Source organism: Rhopalosiphum padi, unplaced genomic scaffold (assembly GCF_020882245.1).
Source record: "Rhopalosiphum padi isolate XX-2018 unplaced genomic scaffold, ASM2088224v1 scaffold11, whole genome shotgun sequence".
Lineage (NCBI taxonomy): Eukaryota > Metazoa > Arthropoda > Insecta > Hemiptera > Aphididae > Rhopalosiphum > Rhopalosiphum padi.
Window position 1 is genome coordinate 1 of NW_026869998.1, and position 6,707 is coordinate 6,707.

The 6,707-nt window shown below is 15.7% G+C and overlaps 1 pseudogene across 1 annotated transcript; it reads right to left on the minus strand.

Annotated features, from left to right (window-relative positions):
• Positions 1 to 3,061: 3,061 nt before the first annotated feature.
• Positions 3,062 to 4,637, minus strand: LOC132931506 (cytochrome b-like; annotated as a pseudogene). The gene has a single exon (XR_009662677.1). The product of XR_009662677.1 is annotated as a cytochrome b-like (transcript).
• Between the last annotated feature and the right edge of the window lie 2,070 nt (positions 4,638 to 6,707).

A 6,707-nucleotide genomic window follows, 5' to 3' on the forward strand; every position in this document is an offset into this window, starting at 1 on the left:
TCAGTATTAAGTATTAAATATTAAAGAAATTTAGATTTAATTATTAATTTAAGTATAAACTAAATATGTGCCAGCAGTTGCGGTTAAACATAATATACAAATAAAATAGTTTGGTTATTAGTATTAAATATAATTTATAATTTAATTTTTTTTTAAAAAGTAAAATTTAATTAAATATTATTATTATAATTATTTTATTCTATTAAATTTTATTTAAAACTAGGATTAGATACCCTATTATAAAAATTTAAATTAATTTACTAAAAAATTAATAGTTATGTTCTTTAAATTTAAAAAATTTGGCGGTATTTTAGTCTTATTAGAGGAACCTGTTTATTAATTGATAATCCACGATTAATTTTACTTATTTAATTAATTCATATATCGCTGTCATGAATATATTAAAAAATTTATTTTCTTTATTTATTATTATAATTTATGTTAAGTCAAGATGTGGTTTATAAATAAGAATATAATGGGTTACATTAAATTTTATTTTTGGATTTTAAATGAAAATTAAAATGAAATTGGATTTAATAGTAAATTTATTTATTTTGTTAATATGAAGAAAGATCTAAAATATGTACATATTGCCCGTCATTCTTATTAAAAATAAGACAAGTCGTAACAAAGTAAATGTACTGGAAAGTGTATTTAGAAAGATTAAATAAATATCTAAATTTAAGTATATCATTTACAATGATAAGATGTTGTTAAACTTTATTTAAATTTATTTTATTAATATAATAATTTTTATTTGATTTTTTATAAAAATAATTTATTTATTTAAGGTTTTAGTATTTATTAAAAATTAATTTATAGATTTATAGTTTAATAGTATTGTGAAAGAAATAATTAAATTTATAAAAGAATTAATTTAGTACCTTTTGTATCAGGGTTGATTAAAATTTTTAATTTTTTTTTAAATTCTCAAAATTTATAGAGTTAATTTTATTATTAATTTATTGTGTTATAAATATTTATAAAATAATATTAGTTTTGAAATTTAATTCGTTATATTATATTTAGTTATTTAAGATTTAAATTTAATTTAAAATTTTAAAAGTTATTTTGATTTTGTTGATTAATATTTTAAATTTAAATTATTTTAGGGATAAGCTTGAAATTTTTATATAATAATTTATTTATTTTAATAATTTATAGGAATAGAAATTTTTATTTAAGTTTGTAAAAATTTATTATTTATTTATTTTTAATTTATTATAAATTATTTATTATTAATATTAAATTTTATTAATGAATATTTAATTAATAGTAATAATGATTAAATTAGTATAATTTACATTTATAAATTATGAATTCGGCAAAAATTATTTTCATCTGTTTAACAAAAACATTGTATTAAGTTTAATTTAATATAGGATCTGCTCAATGATTTATTAAATAGCTGCAGTATTTTGACTGTGCAAAGGTAGCATAATAATTAGTCTTTTAATTGAGGACTTGTATGAAAGATTTGATGAGAAATAAACTTTATTATTTATATAATTAAAATTTTATTTTTAAGTAAAAAAGCTTAAATTATTTAAAGGGACGATAAGACCCTATAAAACTTTATAAATTTTAATTTTAATTTTTTTGGTTTTATAAATATTTTATTTTTATAATTTATTTTATTGGGGTGATAAAAAAAATTAATAAACTTTTTTTAAAATTTAACATTATTTAATGAATTTTTGAATTAAAATTTTTAATTAAAGGAAAAAGTTACTTTAGGGATAACAGCGTAATTAATTTTTTAAGTCCAAATTTAAAAATTAGTTTGCGACCTCGATGTTGAATTAAGATTAATCTTAGGTGCAAAATTTTAAGTATTAGGTCTGTTCGACCTTTAAATTCTTACATGATTTGAGTTCAAACCGGTGTAAGCCAGGTTGGTTTCTATCTTTTAAAAATTAATTTGTTTTAGTACGAAAGGATTAAATAATTAAATTAAATTTTTATTAAATGAATAAAAATAATTTAACTATTTTGGCAGATAATTGTGTTAAATTTAGAATTTAATTATATAATTTTTATTATAGATAGTAATTTTTATATTTGTTATAATTATTAATTTTTTGATTTTATTTTTAATAGTTTTTATAAGAGTTGCTTTTTTTACTTTATTAGAGCGTAAAGTTTTAGGTTATATTCAATTACGTAAAGGTCCGAATAAGTTTTTGATTAAAGGTATTTTTCAACCTATAGGTGATGGGTTAAAATTATTTTTTAAAGAAGTTAATTATCCGAGTAATATAAATTTTTTTATTTTTATAATTTCTCCTTTATTGGGTTTATTAATTTCAATTTTTTTTTGATTTATTTATCCTTATATTGGTATGAACTATATTATAGGATTTGGTTTAATTTATATATTTTGTTGTTCAAGTTTAATAGTTTATATTTTTTTAATAATTAGATGATCTTCGAATTCTAATTATTCAGTTTTAGGTATAATTCGGTTTATTTCTCAAATGATTTCATATGAAGTTAGAATAATAATTATTATTATAAATTTAATATTTTTAATTAATAGTTTTAATTTAAATGATTTTTATATCTATCAAATTAATTTAAAATTTTTTTTTTTTCTTTTTTTTTTGTTTATTTTATTATTAATTAGATTTTTAGCTGAAATAAATCGTTCTCCTTTTGATTTTTCTGAGGGTGAATCAGAATTAGTTTCTGGATTTAATATTGAATTTAGAAGTTTATCTTTTATTTTTATTTTTATATCTGAATATATAAGAATTATATTTATAGGGATACTATTATGTGAAATGTTTTTTGGTTTGATAATAAATAAATTTTATTTAAATATTTTTATTTTGATTTTTATATTTATAGTTATTTGATTACGTGGGTTTTTACCACGATTTCGTTATGATAAATTAATATATTTAGTTTGGAAATTAATTTTACCTTTGTCTTTATTTTTATTTGTCTTTAATTTTTCTATTAAATTATTTAACTTATATCATTAATTTAAGTATTAAGTTAATAGAATTAAATTCTATTTTTTATTTTCAAAATAAATATTTTAAATAAATTAATTAACTAAATTAATAATTTATCTCATAACTTTATGATATAAAAGTTAATGAAAAAGTAAGAAAAATAAATTGTTGTAAAAATTTGCCCTGTTGTAATAAATGGGTATTCAACTGGTTGTATCCCAATTCAGGTTAAAATAAAAAATGTTATAATAAATATTCAGAATAAAAATTTATTTAATGGGTAAAATTTATTTCTTAAAAAATTTTTATTGTTTAATATAGGTAAGATTAATAAAATTAAAATTGAAAGTATTAAAGCAATAACCCCTCCTAATTTATTAGGGATTGCTCGTAAAATTGAATAAGAAAATAAAAAATATCATTCTGGTTGAATGTGATTTGGTGTAATTATTGAATTTGCTATAATAAAATTATTGTGATCATTTAGTAGGTATGGAAAAATTAAAGCTAAAATAAAAAATATTCATATAAATATGATTAATCCAATTAAATCTTTAATTAGAAAATATGGAGAAAAAGTAATTTTATCAAAATTTCTATTAATTCCTAGTGGATTATTAGAACCTGTTAAATGAAGAAAGAATAAGTGAATAAAAGTAAATAAAATAATAATAAATGGTAAAATAAAATGGATTGAGAAAAATCGTGTTAATGTAGCATTATTAATTGAGAATCCCCCTCAAATTCAAATAACAATTGAATTTCCTAAATAAGGAATTGCTGATAATAAATTTGTGATTACTGTTGCCCCCCAAAATGATATTTGTCCTCATGGTAATACATAACCTACAAATGCTGTTATTATTGTTAATAATAATAAAATTACTCCAATAATTCATGTTATTTTAAAGTTGAAAGAATTTATATAGATACCTCGTCTAATATGAATATAAATTATAATAAAAAATATAGAAGCCCCATTTGCATGGAAAGATCGGATTAATCATCCAAAGTTAATATTTCGATTTATATTAATAATTCTTTGAAAAGCTAAATTAATATCTGTTTTATAATGGAAGGCTAAAAATAATCCTGTTAAAATTTGATTAATTAAACAAATTATTAATAAAGATCCAAAATTTCATATAAAACTAATTCTAGCTGGTGTAGGTAAATTTAATATTGGGGATAAAGTTTTTAGTATATTTTTTTTCATTAATTATTTTTTTGTCGAATTGGTCCTTTATTAATTTTTAGTATTCAAATAATTAAAATTAATATAAAAAAAAGGATTAAGATAATTAAATAAATTATTAAATTATTTGGTATTATGAATATATTTAATAAATTAAAATTATCTTCAAATATAAATTTATTTTCATAATTGAAATTTTCAAGATTGAGATTTAATTTTAAATAAAAGATTAACATTAAAATTAATGTTAATTTATAAATTATAATTTTATAATTTTTATTAATATTTAATTCATTAAAAGCAATTCTTGAAATATATAAAAAAATAATTATTAATCCTCCAATGTATAAGATAAATACTATAAATGAAATTCATGCTGTTTTAGTAATTATATTAATTATTAATGTTAAAGTTATAGTTTGAATTAAAATGATTAAGTTTGATCTAATTGGTGATTTTATTATAGTTAATAAAATTGCTATGGTTAAATTAGTTAATAAAATAAATTTTAAAATTCAGTATATATTTTAATTAAAATATTAATTTTGGAGATTAATGATAATATGTATATATTTATACTGATTTATTTTAAATAATTTTATAATTTTGATTTACAATATCAATGTTTTTTTTAAACTATTAAAATGATAAATTTATTTATTTTAGTATTAATATTTATATTATTTTCTGGAGTTTTATTTTATATTTTTAATTTTAATCATTTATTAATAATACTTTTAGGATTAGAATATTTATTATTAATTTTATCTTTATTATTTTTATTAAATTTAATAATATTTATTAAACAATATGTTTTATTATTAATTTTTTTTATTTTTTGTATTAGTGAAAGAGTTTTAGGTTTAACAATTTTGATTTTAATAGTTCGTATATATGGTAATGATTACTTAAAGTCATTAATAATTTTACAATGTTAATAATTTTAATATTAATTTTATTTAGTATGATTTTTTTTAGTCTTAATTTTAAAAGATGATGATTAGCCCAGAATTTTTTTTTTTTTTTTTTTTTTTTTTATATATTTCAAGATACCTATGTTTAATTATTTTTTAAATGTTAGTTATTTATTTGGTATAGATATATTTTCTTATTTGATATTTATATTAGGTGTTTGAATTATTAGATTAGTTTATATTTCTAGATTTAGTCTTAAGAATAATTATTTAAAGTATTTTAATTTTTTAATATTTATTTTTATTATTATTTTTTATTTTTGTTTTTTTAGAAATAATTTTATTTTATTTTATATTTTTTATGAAATTAATTTAATTCCTGTTATTATTTTAATTTATGGTTGAGGTTATCAATATGAGCGTTTTAAGGCTGGTTTTTATTTATTTATTTATATAATTTTTTTTTCTTTACCTTTTTTTTCTTGTTTATTGAGTTTAAATAATTTTAATTTTATATTTATATATTATTATGATTACTTATATAATTTAAATTTTTATTATTATTTATTTTTAATAATAATTTTTTTAGTTAAGATACCTTTATTTATATTTCATATTTGACTTCCAAAGGCTCATGTTGAGGCTCCTATTAGTGGTTCAATAATTTTAGCTGGGATTATATTAAAATTAGGTGGTTTTGGTATTTATCATGTTTTAATATTAGTTTTTAAAGTTAACTTAAAATTTAATTATTTATTTATTTCTTTATGTTTATTAGGTATATTGGTTTTAAGATTAGTTTGTTTTTTTCAGAGAGACTTAAAAATTTTGATTGCTTATTCTTCTGTTGTTCATATAGCTTTAGTAATTATTGGGTTTTTAACTTTAAATAATTGTGGTTATTTTGGTTCATTAATTTTAATATTTGGCCATGGTTTATGTTCTTCTGGTTTATTTTGTTTAAGAAATATTTGTTATTTACGTTTTAAAAGTCGAAGTTTATTTTTAAATAAGGGTTTAATTAATATTTATCCTGTTTTATCATTTTGGTGATTTTTATTATGTTCTTCAAATATATCTTTTCCCCCATCTTTAAATTTATTTGGTGAATTATTTTTATTAATTAGTTTAATAATTTGATTAGATTATTTTTATATATTATATTTTTTAATTATAATTTTAATATTTTTATATAGTTTATATTTATATTTATATACTCAATATGGTAAATTATTTTTTAATATAAATTATTTAGTTTATATTAATTTAAGAGAATATATATTATTATTTATGCATTGAGTTCCATTAAATTTAATTTTTTTAATTATAGAATTATTTTGTTATTTAAATAGTTTATTTAAAATATTAATTTGTGGAATTAAAGATTATATTTTTATATTTAAATAATTAAATTTAATTTTTTTTTTTTTTTTTTTTTTTTTTATTTTATTTTATTTGTAGTTTTTTTTATTATAGGTTTATTAATGATTTATTTTGATAAATTTTATTTTATTGAATATATATTTTTTTTTTTTAATTCTTGTATAGTTTTATATGTTATTTTAATAGATTGAATATCTTTAATATTTATTTCTTTTGTTTTTTTAATTTCTTCTATAATTTTATTATATAGTATAG